Source organism: Pongo pygmaeus, chromosome 21 (assembly GCF_028885625.2).
Source record: "Pongo pygmaeus isolate AG05252 chromosome 21, NHGRI_mPonPyg2-v2.0_pri, whole genome shotgun sequence".
Lineage (NCBI taxonomy): Eukaryota > Metazoa > Chordata > Mammalia > Primates > Hominidae > Pongo > Pongo pygmaeus.
In genome coordinates, this window is record NC_072394.2 from 44,223,988 (window position 1) to 44,241,318 (window position 17,331).

A 17,331-nucleotide genomic window follows, 5' to 3' on the forward strand; every position below is an offset into this window, starting at 1 on the left:
AAATCAAGCTTTTAAAAGAGCCTTTCAATCAAGCATATTGTGCAGTTCCAAAAACCCCAGCAGGGTGAGCACAGCGCCTGCTGTTCCATTCCGCATTACGGATCTGCCATCTGCTCATGTGTTCCTAGGACAGTGTTGCATGAGGAGCTCAGTAAATCCCTAGGTGGGCATCAGCACACCCCCAATGGGCCCAACAATTCTTTCTTATTTGGAGTGTGGCACCTGAGCTCTTTGCAACTGTTCCTGTACCCCAGTCACCAACAAAGGCCTTCACATGGCTTATCTAAATCATATTGGATCAAGGATGAATGGAAGGTCTTGGAGCCAGAGGGGAATTTTCCTTGTTTTCCAGAATGACTGGGGTTGCTGGACTTCCTGAGCCCAGGGAGTGACTGGCAGGGTTTGCTGAGAGTTGGCTCTATGAAGAGTAGAAAGGACAATTCCTCAAAGCCAGCCTGTGTTGGGGCTGTATAGAGAGCAGCTGCTTTCAATCCATGCCTCTTATGGGGTACCTTCAGGCTGTAGTCCTCTGACTGATCCTCTGATCTTGTTTTAGGTGCCCTCTGTCCCCTACATTCTCATTTTGGCTCCACATCCAGTTCCCATCCCAAACCTGAGTTACTCACTTTGATGCTTGGCTTGATCTCACCCAGCTTTTTTCCAGGATATGACTTCTAGCCTCTGTACTGGCTACATATACCACTTCTACCAGAAGCTCCCTCCTCCCCAGCACATAGGATCCAGGAGTCAGGACTTCCTTAGCTAGGGAAGCTAGTTGATTTTGACTTAGGTCCTGATTCTAGCATTTATTATTTATGTGCACATAGGCCTGCTACTTTGTCTTCCTGAGTTTCAGTGAAAGGAGGGGAAGGCCATCCCTGATAGTCACATATGGACACTGTTGAGTAAGAGCCAGAGTCCCAGACCTCAGACCCCAAAGCCAACACAGGCTCCAGTTCCCTTGATGAAGATATTTCTTTCCATCTCAATTGGGAATGTCTTTCTCTTCCACCCCATTTCTTTTTCAGGTAAGGATGGGCCATTTTTAGAGCTGGCTTTCAGTAATGATGACCTTTCTAGCTGTGTGACCTTGGGCAAGTCTCATGTTTACTGTCTGTATTTCAGTTTCATCATCTATAATATGAGAAATACAAAGGAACCTATCTCAGGCTGTGTAAGGTAACACACTTACAGGTTCTGGGGATTAGGATGTAGATATCTTCAAGGAAGCCATGATTCTGTCTACCTCAAGGCCTATCTGAGCTTGCTAAGTTATGTGGTTCCTTAAGGCCTGTGGCCTTGTTTCATTCTCCATGTCTCTGCCATTCTCTCCCATCAGCTGGGTGCCTGACAGTTGACTTGTCTCACCAAATCTTACTTATATCTGCTTGAGTGGATAGAGGTCCTTTGGTATCCGGCATCTTCCCAAATGGCCCAGGTGCCAGGATGGCAGATCTTTAAATGACATTCTTTATGGGCCCAGAAAACATATGTATTCCTCTGATTAGATTTGGAGGCCAGCCCCTGTCCCTTCTGAGCTTTGCTTTCTCTGCTAGAAGTGGCTTTCATTTTAGATGCCTATCAGAGGCTTTGGCATTGTCAGATAACTGGGAATCACTATTGGATGTCATGGTGTATGTGTGCAGCTAGGAACTGGTACAACCATTTGCCCCTGTGAAAGCAGCAGCCCCAGGATAAAGCCAACATACAGAGGTGGGCACAACCTAGGGGATATGGAGAAATGGAGCTTGAGCCCTAGATCAAGCTGATCTTGAAGCCCACATTACCTTCCTTTTACATGAGTCAGTACATTTTCTTATTAGTTAGGCCAACTTGAGTTGTGTATGCAGCTGTTATGTACAGCTGAAAGCATTACAAATGATAAAATGTGAAGGAGCTTGTATATTTCCTCATGGCTTCACCATGTGAAGATTGGGGATTCAGGATATGTATTTATCTCCTCCCCCTCCTGAGACCTAACTACAGAAATGAAAAAGGAAGAAAGTCATCATGATGCAGAGAATGGGAAAAGATCATTAATTGAGTAAGATAGTTCTTTTTTTTTTTTTTTAATTATACTTTAAGTTCTAGGGTATGTGTGCACAATGTGTAGGTTTGTTACATAGGTATACATGTGCCATGTTGGTTTACTGCACCCATCAACTCATCATTTACATTAGGTATTTCTCCTAATGCTATCCCTCCCCCTATCCCCTACCCCATGACAGGCCCCAGGATGTGATGTTCCCCACCCTGTGTCCAAGTGTTCTCATTGTTCAATTCTCACCTATGAATGAGAACATGTGGTATTTGGTTTTCTGTCCTTGTGATAGTTTGCTCAGAATAATGGTTTCCAGCTGCATCCATGTCCCTGCGAAGGATATGAACTCATCCTTTTTTATGGCTGCATAGTATTCCGTGGTGTATATGTGCCACAATTTCTTAATCCAGTCTATCATTGGTGGACATTTGGGTTGGTTCCAAGTCTTTGCTATTGTGAACAGTGCCGTAATAAATATACATGTGCATGTGTCTTTATAGTAGAGTGATTTATAATCCTTTGGGTATATACCCAGTAATGGGATCCCTGGGTCAAATGATATTTCTTAATTCTAGATCCTTGAGGAATCGCCACACTGTCTTCCACAATGGTTGAACTAGCTTACACTCTAGTGAGTATGATATTTCAAGAAAGTTCTGGAAGAAGTAAAGGACACAGCAGATGGCACCTGAAGAAGTCACTGCTTAAGTGCATGAGTTCTGAAGATACCAGGTACAGCAGTGTAAGATGGAGATGCAAGGCTGAAAATGGGCAGTGTGTGTGTGTGTGTGTGTGTGTTAGCGTGTATGTGTGTGGCATACACACACAAATATATACACATATATACACATTCTTTCCCCCTAATTCAGAAAAACCAAGCAACGAAATAGAGGGTTCTTTTCTTGAAAAATTGACTGGTCTCAGTGAAGTGTCCCAAATGTCTGGCATCTGGGGTAGGCAGACTTATTATGCACTGAACACAGTGCCTAGAGCCCACAATTCACTCAGGGCTTCCCAAAACGTTTTAATTATTTTAAACTCAGAAAAAATGAGTATAATTATAATGAATATGTAATAATAAAATTGACCTGGATTATTTCATCTTTATACCAACTCAGTCATAAAATATAATTTAAAATAATATTTTCTCAAGGAAGGAGTCCAGAGAGTTAAAAGTGCCTGAGGCCCAGGAACATCATAATGTGGCCCTGATCTGGGACCCCCTAGTATGAGGATCACTTTCCAACCCATCACCCCAAAGTGCAGCCCACCGGTCACAAGCCCCATCTGTGTTCAGAGAGCCCAATCGGATTTTTAGAACCTTGCCATTAAAAATGAGGTGAGAGCATATCCCAATCTGTGACTGACTCGATTCGAATAGCAGTTAAAGGTGGGTGAGGCTATATTAAAAGCTCTGGGGCCCAATCACTGCAGGATTCCCCTTGGTGTGTGAAACAGACTACAAAGCCAAGGTCCCATTGACTACTAGAGAGGTTGTCAGGTTAGTGCAGGTAACCTGAGTCAGAAATAACTCACATGTTCATGCAATAGACATTCACTGGACTGGGCCCAGCATTGAGTAAGAGACGGCTCCTGTCTTCAGGTGTGCCCAGTCTTCTTAGGGGTCCAAAGACCTAACCTTATAAGACTGTGTCATCAGTGCCCCAAGACAGGTGTGTGCCTGGTGTCATGGGGCTCAGATGGGGGATTTGGGAAAGATTCACACATGAGGAAATATTTGAGTTGAGTTTTAAAAATAAAGTGAAACATTTTGACAGATGACAGGGGTGGGAAACTTTCAGGCAGAGGGAACAGTGTGAACGGATGCTCAGAGGTGTGGAAGGCCATTGTGTGTTTAAGGAAAGACATATGGCTGACCAAGGCTGAAGTGACTACAAAGTGTAATGGCCAAGTGCATGGACTGTAATTCTTCCCTACCTGGGTTCAAACTCCCGTCCTGCTATTTCTTAACTATGTGAATTTTGGCACATTTCTTAAATCAATTTTTTAGCTTTCCCATATGTAAAGCGGGGAGAATCATAATAGTACTGTTGAAGCAAACTAAATATGGTCTGAGAAGGACTCTGTGCTTCTCTATTTGAGTCCTTGTGGATGAACTGTAGCCTAGCTTAGTCAGACAAGATTGAGAACCTAACTTAGGAGCATGTGCCTGTAACAATAACTGGTCTTGGCCAATCCCAGGGCCGTGCTTCAACCACTCAGAGGGCTAAATGTTCAAACTGTGTTCACATGAGGCAAACGCCAACCTGGAACCAATCCAGCTGTTTCTGTGCCTCACTGCCGATTTCTGTACGTCATTTCCCTTTTTTTTGTCTATAAATCTTCTTCCACCATGTGGCTGCACTGGAGTCTCTGTGAATCTGCTGTGATTCTGGGGGCTGCCTGATTTGTGAATCATTTGTTGCTCAATGAAGTTCCTTTAAATTTAATTTGGCTGAAGGTTTTCTTTTTATCAGTACCTACCTCAAAGGACTGTTTTCAGGATTATATCCTGGAATAAAGTAAATGCCCTATATGTTACCTATTATTGTTACCCCCACCCGTTTGGACTGTGGAAGTTTCTTCTGTCTCCACTGATGGGCTGTGAGCTCCTCGGTGGTAGGAGCCACACCTTCCTCACCTCTGCCTCTTCCATGGGACCTAAGGCCATGTAAGTGCTTGCTAAAGGCAGATTGAATTAAATGGGCCTCTGAAAGGGTGACATATATAAGCAATTATGATTTATTTTTCTTCTAAAGAAGGAAATAGTTCCTTTCCCCTGCTGGTGATGACTAATTTGCATTGCTTAAAAATGCTGATTGGAGGAAGGCAGGCCACATTTATGGAATGTCCACAGTGTCTACATCCCCAGCTTCATTTACTCCTTCCTACAACCAGTGGAGCAAGGTTTACATACCCATTTAATAGAGGGGAAAACTGGGGCCCACGTTCACTGAGATAAGTGTGATAGAGTCAGAATTCAAACACCTTCTGGCTTCTAGAACTCTGAGAAATAAATCTTTCTTGTTTATAAATCACGAAGTCTATGGTACTTGGTACTTTTTTTTTTTTTTTTTTTTTGAGATGTAGTCTCACTCTTGCCCAAGCTGGAGTGCAATGGCACGATCTTGGCTCATTTCAGCCTCCACCTCCCAGGTTCAAGCGATTCTCCTGCCTCAGCTTCCCGTGTAGCTGGGACTACAGGTGTGTGCCACCACACCCGACTAATTTTTGTGTTTTTAGTAGAGACGGGGTTTCACCATGTTGGCCAGGATGGTCTTGAACTCCTGACCTGAGGTGATCTGCCTGCTTTGGCCTCCTAAAGTGCTGGGATTACAGGCGTGAGCCACCGCACCCGGCCTATGGTACTTTGTTATATCATCCTGAACTAAGACTCCTTCCCTGGAAATTTGCTCAAGCTCTTGGGCATGGAGGGCTAAAGGAAAGAGCCTGGCCACTCATTTGGGAGGGGAGAAATAGTTGCTAACACAGACGGAGGGAGAGACATCCCTATCCCATTGAAGGTGACTGTCCTGTGGGAAGCCTGCAATTGCTGACTGTGACCACTAGATGGAAGCATGCAGAACAGTGCCGGTTACAGTCTCGGTGGAATCTGACCAGCGCGCCCCAAGCAGGAGCTGTGCCGGGGCTTCCATGGATGCTCCAGAGAGAAAGCCCCAAGCTGGCCTGGCCTCGCAGCGTGTGGGCTGCTGCATGGAACAGGAGTAGTCAGTTGGTCCTATGTTTCCAGCTCAGGGACTGCCCTCAAGGTTCACTGGGCTGAATGCTGGGGTTCCATTACCCTTTTGGATTTCATGGTTCCTGGCTTCGCTCTGCTCACTGTTGCCACTACTGGGCTCAGTCCATCCACGGGGAACATCTATTAGTGGAGAAGGGCCGAGTAATTTATTTTTTGGATATGTGTGTCCACACTGCTTGGAAACAAAACTGTGGCTTCCTGTACTGGCCAGATTCTCTGTCCTTGGCGCTCCACAGTGACTCGTCCCTGGTCAGGGTCCCAAGCAGCCACCCCCGATCACCCAGAGTTTGGCAACTCTTGGAAGACTAGAGCAATGGTCTGGTCTTGATAATTTCATCACATAAAAGGGCAGGGAACACATTGCAACAAAGTTCACTCCCTGCTTCGTTCTCAGAATAATGTGTCTGTCAATGAATTAGAAGTGGATTTGACACGTATTTTCAATGAAAAGGTCAAAGGCATTACAACTGAAAACACTCCTCTCTGTTTAGACAGGCCTGCCGGTGTGTCACAAGGCTCTCAAGGAGAGAGGGGGAAAGACTAATGCCCATAGGCCATGCAGGTGGCAGGGGCTTCATCTACTATCTCTCTGTGACGTGGACATTCTAATTATTATTATTTCTACCTTACAGTGGAAAGTGTGGCTCAGAGAGTGTATTTGTTATCTATTGCTGTATAACAAATTACTTCAAAACTTAGTAGCTTAAAATAATAAGCATGTAGTTTCTGAGTGTCAGGAACTGCATGACACTGGGAGTGGCCTAGCTGGGTGGTGCTAATTTTAGGTATCTCGAGGTTGCACTCAAGATGTTGGTTTGGGCTGCAGTCATCTGAAGGCTTGACTGGGGCTGGATACTCTGCTTTCAAGATGACACACTCACATGGCTGTTGGCAGGAGGCCTCAGTTCTGCATCATGCAGTATTGGTGAGGCCTCCACAGGAGGCCTGAGTGTCAGTTTAGCATGGCGGTTGGCTTTTACAAGGGCTAGTGATCCAAGGGAGAAGGCGAAGACACATGCCTTTTTATGAACTAGCCTCAGAAACCACACGTCATCACTTCTGTCATATTCTATTGGTCGTGCAGACCAACCATGATGCAGGGTGGGATGGGACTCCAGAAGGGTGTGCAGATTGGTAGACAAGGATCTCTGGGGGCTATCCTGGAGAGTGGCTGCCACCAGAGAGCCTAGGTAACTTGGCTATCAAATAGACTGAAATTCACTTAAAGTTCCCACTGTTCTTTTGTAGTAGGGGCAGAGGCCTTGGAGAGACATTCGGATAGGTGAAAGTATCAAGAACTCATGCTTTGCCCACTCTACTGAAAAAATTAAAAAATGCTGATAATACTATTTCTCAGGATATGGGGAAATGGACACTTTCATTCACTGTTGAAAATTTAAATTTTTCTTTATTTTGACTCAACCACTCTTCCTTTAAGACTCTATCCTATAGAAATATCTACATTCGCACATATATACAACATATATATATATATATAGCTTTTTTTTAAAAAAAAAAACCAGAAGTATCATTTATTATAGGGAACAATTGGAGATAAATCTGGGATTGGTTAAATAAAAATTATATGTCATTATAGTGAAATATCTGATAGGCATGGAAAAGAATAAGGCAGATATATATGGAAAGATTGTTGAGTGAATATAGCATGTTATAGAACTATATAGAGACATAGGATTCTATTTATGTATATGCATATAAGACATATACATATATGTATGTATTTTTATTGTTACTATAAATATAAAAAAAACCCCAAACCATTAGCCGTGGTTACTTGTAGGAGGTGGGACTTTGGGAGGGGCATGTCTACTTTACACTCTTGTCTGTAGTTTAAATTATTTCCATAGGTTCTTTTCACATCTAAATAACTTGATAAAATTAACATTGATACAACATTATCTACAGACATTGTTTGAATGTATCCAGTTTTTCCAGTAATGTTCTTTATTTCTGGTGCAGGATCAGCACTCTCCATTGTATTAGCTATGTCTTCCTGGTCTTCTCTAATCTGTGAGAGTTTGTCAGATTTTTATTTGTGACTTTCATTACCTGACACTTTTGAAGAGTATTGGTCAGTTATTTTGTAGCATGGCCCTCAATTTGGATTTGTCAGGTGTTTTTTCATGATTAGATTGAGATTATGCATTGTGGCAAGAATATCACAGAAGGGACTTATTGCTCTTCTCAGGGCATCGCATCACTGAATTTGATATATCTTATTACCTGTGATATTAATGTTGATCTCTTGGTAAAGGTGCTGTCTGCCCGGTTTCTTCACCATTAAGTTCCTGTTTCTCTATTTGTATTTAATAAGTATCTTGTTTGCAACAATTACATGGTGGCGTTTGCCTGATGGTGATTTTTTATTTCCATTATTCCTTGTATTTATTAGTTAGTGTTCTTCTGTAAGGACGAGCTGTCCCTATCCACCAATTTAATTATTCAATGATTTATATTTATGTCAGTATGTAAAATAACATATTAAAATATGTTCTTTATAAAATTAATATAAACTAAAAATCTTGAATGTCGAGTTACCATTTTTCAGAAAGAACGAATAATTTTTGGTGAAAGGATTCCCTATCATGCAGGGCAGAGAGAGCAGGGCTTTCAGGAAGAAGCCCAGTCTTGGGACCATAATAGAATTTGAGCCTGCTTGAGGCATAGAGATCCTTAATTTCGTTTCACAGATGATGAAATGGCTCAGAGAAGTTGAATTGGCAAATCATGCTGTAGCCAGGCTTAGGATCTATGTCTGTTTGATTCTAAGACTCACGTGCATTCCACCATCCTCTTTCAAACATCAGGAGGGGGTGAACTTTAAGGTCCCTTTCAAGTCTGAATTTCTACACCTATGAAGTCTCCCAACTATGTGGACCTGTAACCTCATCTTCCCTTCCTTAGGGGACTCCAGCCAGAGCCTTACTGCCCTGGGGGAGCCTCAGTTGCTGTTCTACAGACCCAGCTTGTCTGAACCTCAGAGATAAGGCTTTTAAAGAACCTTTCAGCTCTTCCCCAACTAAGCATGACTCCATACGACTGCGGTTCTCATCTGCACATAATTTAATTCTTCTTCAGCACAAAGAGATGATAAATCAATTGTGCATGTGTATGTGTGTGAATGTGTGTGTGTGCACATGTGCATGTATGGATATATATGTGTGTATTGTGTGTCAGGGGAGTGAAAGAGAACCAGATAACCACACTTAACACTGGGAGTCAGTTCAAATTGTTCCCAGCAATCAACTCCCAGCAGGCTTGTCAATGCAATGCTTGAAAGCTTTTGTTCTCTCTGAGTTTCCTGGAAGAGAATTGAGAATTTTAGTTTTTAGCTTACCCATCATAAAAGAAGCTCTATCCGACTCCTTGTTCTACATCACACCTACTGCCCCAGCACACTGGCTCACCACCCCTGTGTCCTTCCTAGCACTTTTTCCAGGGCACCAGTATCTCAGTAATTATTTGAGTTATGTTGCCTCTTCCACTAGACTATATGCACTATAGCAGACAGCGACCATATTTGTTTTCCTCATTGTGGTACACCCAGTGCCTTGTATATAACAGGCACTTAATAAATATTTGTTAAATAAATGAACAAATCATTTAGTTAAAAAAATCAGTGTTTCCTTTGATGGGCAAGAAAGGCATGCTTGTGTAGTGGAAGGCCTGTTAAAAGCATAGTTGTTCCTTAATCTGCACCTGTGTATTGCATATTAGCTCAGCAAATGTACATTTTCTCTGGGAAGCTTCTGAAAACACAAAGGTTACATGCCATTGAATCCATGCTGAATTTGGGGATTGATTTTATGTTTTTTTGATCTTTATAAAGGTTGAGCAGTGGATCAGATTGTTAAATAGCAGAGCAATTATCCTTGTTAAGATACCTAAAGGTGTGAATTCTCAGAAACTGGGTTTACACACCCAGTGAAGGGCACAGCCCGGTGGTGTTCTCCAAAGAGCCACAAGATGGTGCTGCGGTTGCTCCCCAGGCCTGGCCATTTTGCTCGCGCCTGTAGCCGCTGGAATAATTACAGTAAAAAGCTCTTTATAAGTTAGAAGTGATTGCCAGATAGAAACTCTGCTCGAATTTTGGCTAATGACGGAGACTTCCTCACAATGAAGGCTTTTGAAGAAGGCCTCAGTGAAAGCCTTGCATTCTTTGTGTATTTTCCAAAGGCACCAGTTGAGAGAAGGAAAAATGGCTGGAAACGCAGCCTCTTCCCCAAGAACCACCAGCAGACAGTGAGCCCTCCAGCAGGAAGGCTGGATTGATTGGCTGTTCTCTCGGGCATAACTCTGTCTCCAGTGGCATTTTCCTTCCTGGCCCTTTGAATCCTCTCCCACAGATCCAAGTTGTCTGTTAGCAGTTGTATCATTGAGCTGGGTTCTGTTCTAGCTGCTTGAAGTCTCTGATTTAATTGTAATGGGCTAGGCATGCATTTGTTCACTCATTCCTCCATTCATTCATTATGCATCCAGTACTTGTTGTGTGCCAGATACTTTGCTAGAAACTAGGAAAGCAACTGCAAATAAGGCAGCCAAAGATTTGGACTTGAGTTTCTCCCCGACCTCTGCTCTACCCTGATCCAGCCTGATTCTGGCCAGCCCTCGCCCATGGTGGAGGGGCTCCTTTTCCCTCTGCCCTATTTTCCTATTGGGTCTATGCCTGGGTCTTCCAGCCCTCGCCCATGGTGGAGGGGCTCCTTTTCCCTCTGCCCCATTTTCCTATTGGGTCTATGCCTGGGTCTTGTACAGTTTGATGATCTGAACTGTAGCTTTAATACTGACTCTGAGAGAATGCCTAGGAGCCCTGCCTGTCCTGGACACCTCATTTGCTGGACAAAGAAACTGATCTGGGTTTGGGTGACTAACCAAACCCATTTTCTTGGTACTGAGAGGAGAGATAGTCATGGGATGCAGAACTTTCAGTTTTAAGAAAAGGACTGATGAGTTTCCCAGGATGTGAGACTTTCAGTGCTAAAACCTGGAAAGTCCTAGGCAAATTGGGGTGAGTTTGTCACCATAGGTCAGCTTCCCCACCACACTCCTGACAGGCCTGGCCTCCTTGCCTCTCTCCACCCAGTGTTTCTGAGGTCCAAGCTACTAGACCGAGAGGCTAATTATTAATATAACCCCTGCCTGTCCTGTGCTTTCTGGTCACCTTAGGGGTGACTAGCAGGGTGCCCAGTGAGGGCGGGGGGAGCATGTCTTAGCATGAGCAATGACCTTGAACAAGTCACTTAACCTCTCAGCCTCCATTTCTTTTATTGTAAATAGGTATAATTATCCCTGTCTCAGATTTCTTGAGAGGATTAAGTGAGTTCATGCATATAAAGTATCAGGTATAAACCTAAACATGTGGGCACAGCCAGATGTCGATGGTATAGTGAGTGAAAAAAGCAATGGCAGAATGATACGTGGAAGTAAGTCTGCAGCTGCAATCTGGAGTGCAGAGCACAGGGCAGGTTGGGGTGGGGTGGTGGGGAGTGTGGCTGGGCCTGGCAAGAGGTGAGACTGAAAAGGCAGCCAGGGGCCGGGTCCTGGAAGGCCTTGAAAGCCTCTCTGAGGCTTTTAGATTTTACTCTGATTTCAGTAGAAGTCACTGAGGGATTTTAGGCAGAGGAATGACCAGATAGGTTTGGGTTTTAGAAAGATGCCATTTCCTACTTGTGGCTGATGTGTGGATATAATGGTGGTCACTCAGTAGCTGCCAAAAAATATCCCCCTTTTTCTTATTATTGTATTTTTCCCCTTACAGTCTCCCTGGTCCCTTTACCTCATTTATCTATTCAGCAAATCTCTTTATTAAAAAGTTCAACTTTTATTTTAGATTCAAATGGTACATATGCAGGTGTTACATGGGTATATTGCGTGATGCTGAGGTTTGGGGTACAATTGATCCCATCATCCAGGTAGTGAGCGTAGTACCGGACAAGAGGCTTTTCAGCTCCTGCCCCCTCCCTCCCTGTCCCCTTTTGGAATCCGTAGTGTCTATTTTTCCAGTCTTTGTGTCCATGTGTACCCAATGTTTAGCTCCCATTTATAAGTGGGAACATGCGGTATTTGGTTTTCTGTTCCCATGTTCGTTTGCTTAGCATAATGGTCTCCAGCTGCATCCACGTTGCTGAAGGGACATAATTTTGTTCTTTTTTATGGCTGTATAGTATTCCATGGTGTATTTGTGCCACATTTTCTTTATCCAATCCACCGTGGATGGGCACCTAGGTTGATTCCACGTCTTTGCTATTGTGAATAGTGTTGTGATGAATATGAGAGGGCATGTGTCTTTTTGGTAGAATGATTTATTTTCCCTTGGATATATACTGGTACTGGGATTGCTGGGTTGAACGATAGTTCTGAGTTCTTTGGGAAACATCTGAACTGCTTTCCACAGTGGCTGAACTAATTTACATTCCCAGCAACTATGTATAAACATTTCATTTTTCCCATAGCCTCGCCAGCATCTGTTATTTTTTGACTTTTTAGTAATAGCCATTCTGACTGATATGAGATGGTATCTTATAGTGGTTTTGATTTGCATCTCTCTGATGATTAGTAATGTGGAGCATTTTTTTTCATATGTTTGTTGGCCATTTGTATGTCTTCTTTTCAAAAGTGTCTGTTCATGTCCTTTGCCTATTTTTTGATGGGGTTGTTTTTTGCTTGCTGATTTAAGTTTCTTACAGAGTCTCAATATTAGATCTTTGTCAGATGCATAGTTTGTGGCTATTTTCTCTCATTCTGTAGGTTGTCTGTTTACTTTGTTGGTAGTTTCTTTTGCTGTGCAGATGCTCTTTAGCTTAATAGGGCCCACTTGTCAGTTTTTATTTTGTTGAGATTGCTTTTTGAGGTGTTAGCCATAAATTCTTTGCAATGAGCGATGTCCAGAATGGTATTTCTCAGGTTTTCTTCTAGGATTTTTACAGCTTGAGGTCTTATATTTAAATCTTTGATCCATCTTGAATTAATTTTTGTATATGGTAAAAAGTAGGGGTCCAGTTTCATTCTTTTGCATATGATTAGCCAGTTAGCCCAGCAGCATTTATTGAATATAGAGTCCTTTCTCCATTGCTTGTTTTCGTTGACTTCATCGAAGATCAGATGGTTGCAGGTATGTGGCTTTATTTCTGGGTTCTCTGTTCTGTTCCTTGGGTCTATGTGTCTGTTTTTGTACCAGTACCATGCTGTTTTGGTTACTGTAGCCTTATAATACAGTTTGAAGTCACGTAATGTGATGCCTCTGACTTTGTTCTTTTTGGGTAGGATTGCTTTGGCTATTCGGGCTTTTTAGAGTAGTTTTTTTTCCAATTCTGTGAAACATTATGTTGGTGGTTTGATAGGAATACTGTTGAATCTGTAGATTGCTTTGGGCAGTATTTTAATAATAGTGATTCGTCCAATCCATGAACATGGAATGTTTTTCCATTTGTTTGTATGATTTCTTTCTTCCTCTTCCCCTTCCCCTTCCTTCCTCCTTCCCCTTCCTTCCTCTTCCTACCTTCCTTCCTTCCTTTGAAACAGGGTCTCACTCTGTCACCCAGGCTGGAGTGCTGTGGCACAATCTTGGCTCACTGTAACCTCTGCCTTCCAGGCTCAAGTGATCCTCCCACCTCAGCCTCCTGAGTAGCTGGAACTACAGGGGCACACCATCACGCCCATCTAATTTTTGTACTTTTTTGTAGAGATGGAATCTCGTCATGGTTGTCTAGGCTGGTCTCGAATTCTTGGGCTCAAGTAATCCACCAGCCTTGGTCTCCCAAAGTGCTAGGACTACAGGCATGAGCCACTGCACCTGGCCCATCTATGATTTCTTTCAGAAGTGTTTTGCAGTTCTCCTTATAGCACTCTTTCACTTCTTTGCTTAGATGTTTTCCTAGGTGTATGTGTGTGTTTATATATTTTTTTATGGCCATTGTACATGGAATTCTTGATTTGGCTGTCACCTTGAGTGTTCCTGGTATATAGAAATGCTATTGATTTTTGATTTTTGTATCCTGAAACTTTACTGAAGTTGTTTATCAGTTTTAGGAGGCTTTTGGCAGAATATTTAGGGTTTTCTAGGTATAGAATTTATATTGTCAGTGAAGAGATTTTTTAGTTTTTTAATTTTTTTTTTTTTTTGAGATGGAGCCTCACTCTGTTGCCCAGGCTGGAGAGCAGTGGTGCGATCTCAGCTCACTGCAACCTCCACCTCCCCAGTTCAAGTGATTCTCCTGTCTCAGCCTCTAAGTAGCTGGGATTACAGGTGTGCGACACCATGCCTGGCTAATTTTTGTATTTTTAGTAGAGATGGGGTTTCACCATGTTGACCAGGCTGGTCTCAAACTCGACCTCGTGATCCGTCCACCTCGGCCTCCCAAAGTGCTGGGATTACAGGTGTGAGCCACCATGCCTGGCCAAAAAGAGATGATTTGACTTCCTCTTTTCCTATTTGGATGCCTTTTATTTCTTTCTCTTGCCTGATTGCTCTGGCTAGAACTTCTAATACAGTGTTGAATAGGAGTGGTGAAAGTTGACATCCTTGTGGTGTTCTAGTTCTTAAGGAGAATGCTTCCAGCTTTTGCCCATTCAGAATGATGTTGGTTATGGGTTTCACAGATGGCTCTTACTATTTTGAAATATGTTCCTTTGATGCCTAGTTTGTTGAGAGCTTTTATCATGAAAAGATGTTGAATTTTATTGAAAGGTTTCTCTGCATCTATTGAGATAATCATATGGTTTTTGTTTTAGGTTCTGTTTATGTGCTGAATCACACTTAAAGATTTGTGTATGTTGAACCAACCTTGCATCCCAGGAATAAAGCCTGCTTGATCATGGTGAATTAACTTTTTGATGTGTGGTTGGATTCAATTTGCTTGTATTTTGTTGAGGATTTGGCCTCTTTGTTCGTCAGGGATATTGGCCTGTAGTTTTCTTTTTTTGTTGTGTCTTCATCAGATTTTGGTATCTGGGTAATCTTAGTGTAGTAGAATGAATCAGGGAAGAGTCCCTCTTTCTTAGTTTCTTAGAAGAGTTTTGGTAGAATTGGTACCAACTCTTCTTGTACATTTGGTAGAATTTGGCAGTGAGTCTGTCTAATCCAGATTTTTTTTTTTTTTTTTTTTTTTAGAGGGTGTCTCCCTCTGTCACCCAGGCTGGAGTGCAGTGGTGCGATCTCCGCTAACTGCAAGTTCCGCCTCCTGGGTTCACGCCATTCTCCTGCCTCAGCCTCACGAGTAGCTGGGACTACAGGTGCCCGCCACCAAGCCTGGCTAATTTTTTTTTTTTGTATTTTTAGTAGAGACGGGGTTTCCCTGTGTTAACCAGGATGGTCTCTATCTCCTGACCTCGTGATCCGCCCGCCTCAGCCTCCCAAAGTGCTGAGATGACAGACGTGAGCCACCGCGCCTGGCCTCCAGGGTGTTTTTTAGTGGGTAGGTTTAAAAAAAATTACTGATTCAATTTTGGAACTTAGCATTGGTCTGTTCAATGTTTCGGTTTCTTCCTGAGTCAATTTTGGGAAGTTGCATGTGTCAAGGAAATTATCTACTTCCTCTAGAAGGTGTTCATAATAGTCTTTGAGAATCTTTTGTATTTCTGTGAGATTGTAATGCCAGTCTTGTTATTTCTGATTGTGGGTGTTTGGGCCGTCTTTCTGTTTTTCTTTGTTAGTCTAGCTAGTAGTCTTTTGATCTTGTGTGTCCTTTCAAAGAACCAACTTTTGGTTTTGTTGATTTTTTTGTATGGACTTCTGGATCTCGATTTTGTTCAGTTCTGCTCTGATTTCAGTCATTTCTTTTCTTCTGCTGGCTTTGGGGTTAATTTGTTCTTGTTTCTCTAATTTCTCTAGTTGTAATGTTAGTTGATTTGAGAGCTTTCTAATGTCTTAATGTAGGCGTTTAGCATTATAACTTTTTCTCTTAACACTGCTTTTGCTGTGTCCAAGAGATTTTGGTATGTTATATCTCTATTTTTATTTATTTCAAAAAGAATTTTTTGATTTCTGCCTTAATTTTGTTGTTTACCCAAAAGCTGTTCAAGAGCAAGTTGCTCAGTTTTTGTGTAGTTGTGTGAATTTGGAAGATCTTCTTGGTATTGATTCCTATTTTTATTCCACTGTTGTCTGAGAGTATGCTTGGTATGATTTTGATATTTTTGAATTTATTGAGACTTGCTTTATGGCCAAGTATATGGTTGATTTAGAGTATGTCCCATGTGCAAATGAGAAGAATGTATATTCTGTGGTTGATGGGTGGAGTGTTCTGTAGATGTCCATTAGGTCCAATTGGTCAAGGGTCAAATTTAAATCCAGAATTTCCTTGTTAGTTTTTTGCCTCAGTGATCTGTCTAATGCTGTCAGTGGGATTTTTGAAGTCCCCCACTATTAATGTGTGACTGCCTAAGTCTTTTCGTAGGTCTAAAAGCACTCGTTTTATGAATCTGGTTGTTGGGTGCATATATATTTAGGATAGTTAAGTCTTCCTGTTGAATTGAACTCTTTATCAGTATATAATGCCCTTTTTTGTCCTTTTTTGCTGTTGCTGGCTTAAAGTCTGTTTTATCTGATATCTGATATATCCATCTCTTTCCTTTGAGCCTATGGGTATCGTTACATGTGAGATGGATCTCTTGAAGACAGCAGATGGATGGGTCTCATTTTTTAAAATCCACCTTGCCACTCTGTGCCTTTTATATGGGGTATTTAGACCATTTGCTTTCAAGGTTAGTATTGATACTGAGGATTCGATCCTATTGTAAAGTTGTTAATGGTTGTTTTGTAGTTTCCATTGAGTAGTTGCTTTATAGAGTCCGTGGGCTCTGTACTTAAGTGTGTTTCTGTGGTAGCAGGTTTTGTTCTTTCTTTTACATGTTTAGAACCCCCTTAAGGATCTCTTGTAAGGCTGGTCTAGTAGTAATGAATTTCCTTAGCACTTGCTTGTCTGAGGAAGATTTTATTTTTCCTTTTAGTTATGAAGTTTAGTTTGGTGGGATATGAAATTCTTGGTTGGAGTTTCTTTTCTTTAATAATGCTGAAAATAGGCCCCTAATGTCTTCTGGCTTATAGGGTTTCTGCTGAGAAGTCTGCTGTTAGCCTGATGGAGTTCCCTTTGTATGTGATCTGACTTTTTCTGTATCTGCCTTTAAGATTTTTTTCTTAAGATTGAACAGTCTGGTGACTATATGCCTTGGTGATGGTCATTTTGTATAGTATCTTGCAAATGTTCTCTGGATTTCTTGTACCTGAATACCTACATCTCTAACAAGATTAGGGAAATTTTCATGAATTACTGCTTCAAGTATGTTTTCTGGGTTGTTACCTTTTTCTCCTTCTCCCTCAGGAATGCCAATAATTTGTAGGTTTAGTCGTTTTATACAACCCCATACATCTTGAAGACTTTGTTCATTTTAAAAAATTCTTTTTTTTTATTCTTTGTTCATTTTAAAAAGTTCCTGGGTTAGCTCAAAGGACCAGCCTTCAAGTTCTGAAATTCTTTCTTCTGTTTGATCTAGTCTATTGACAGAGTTTTCA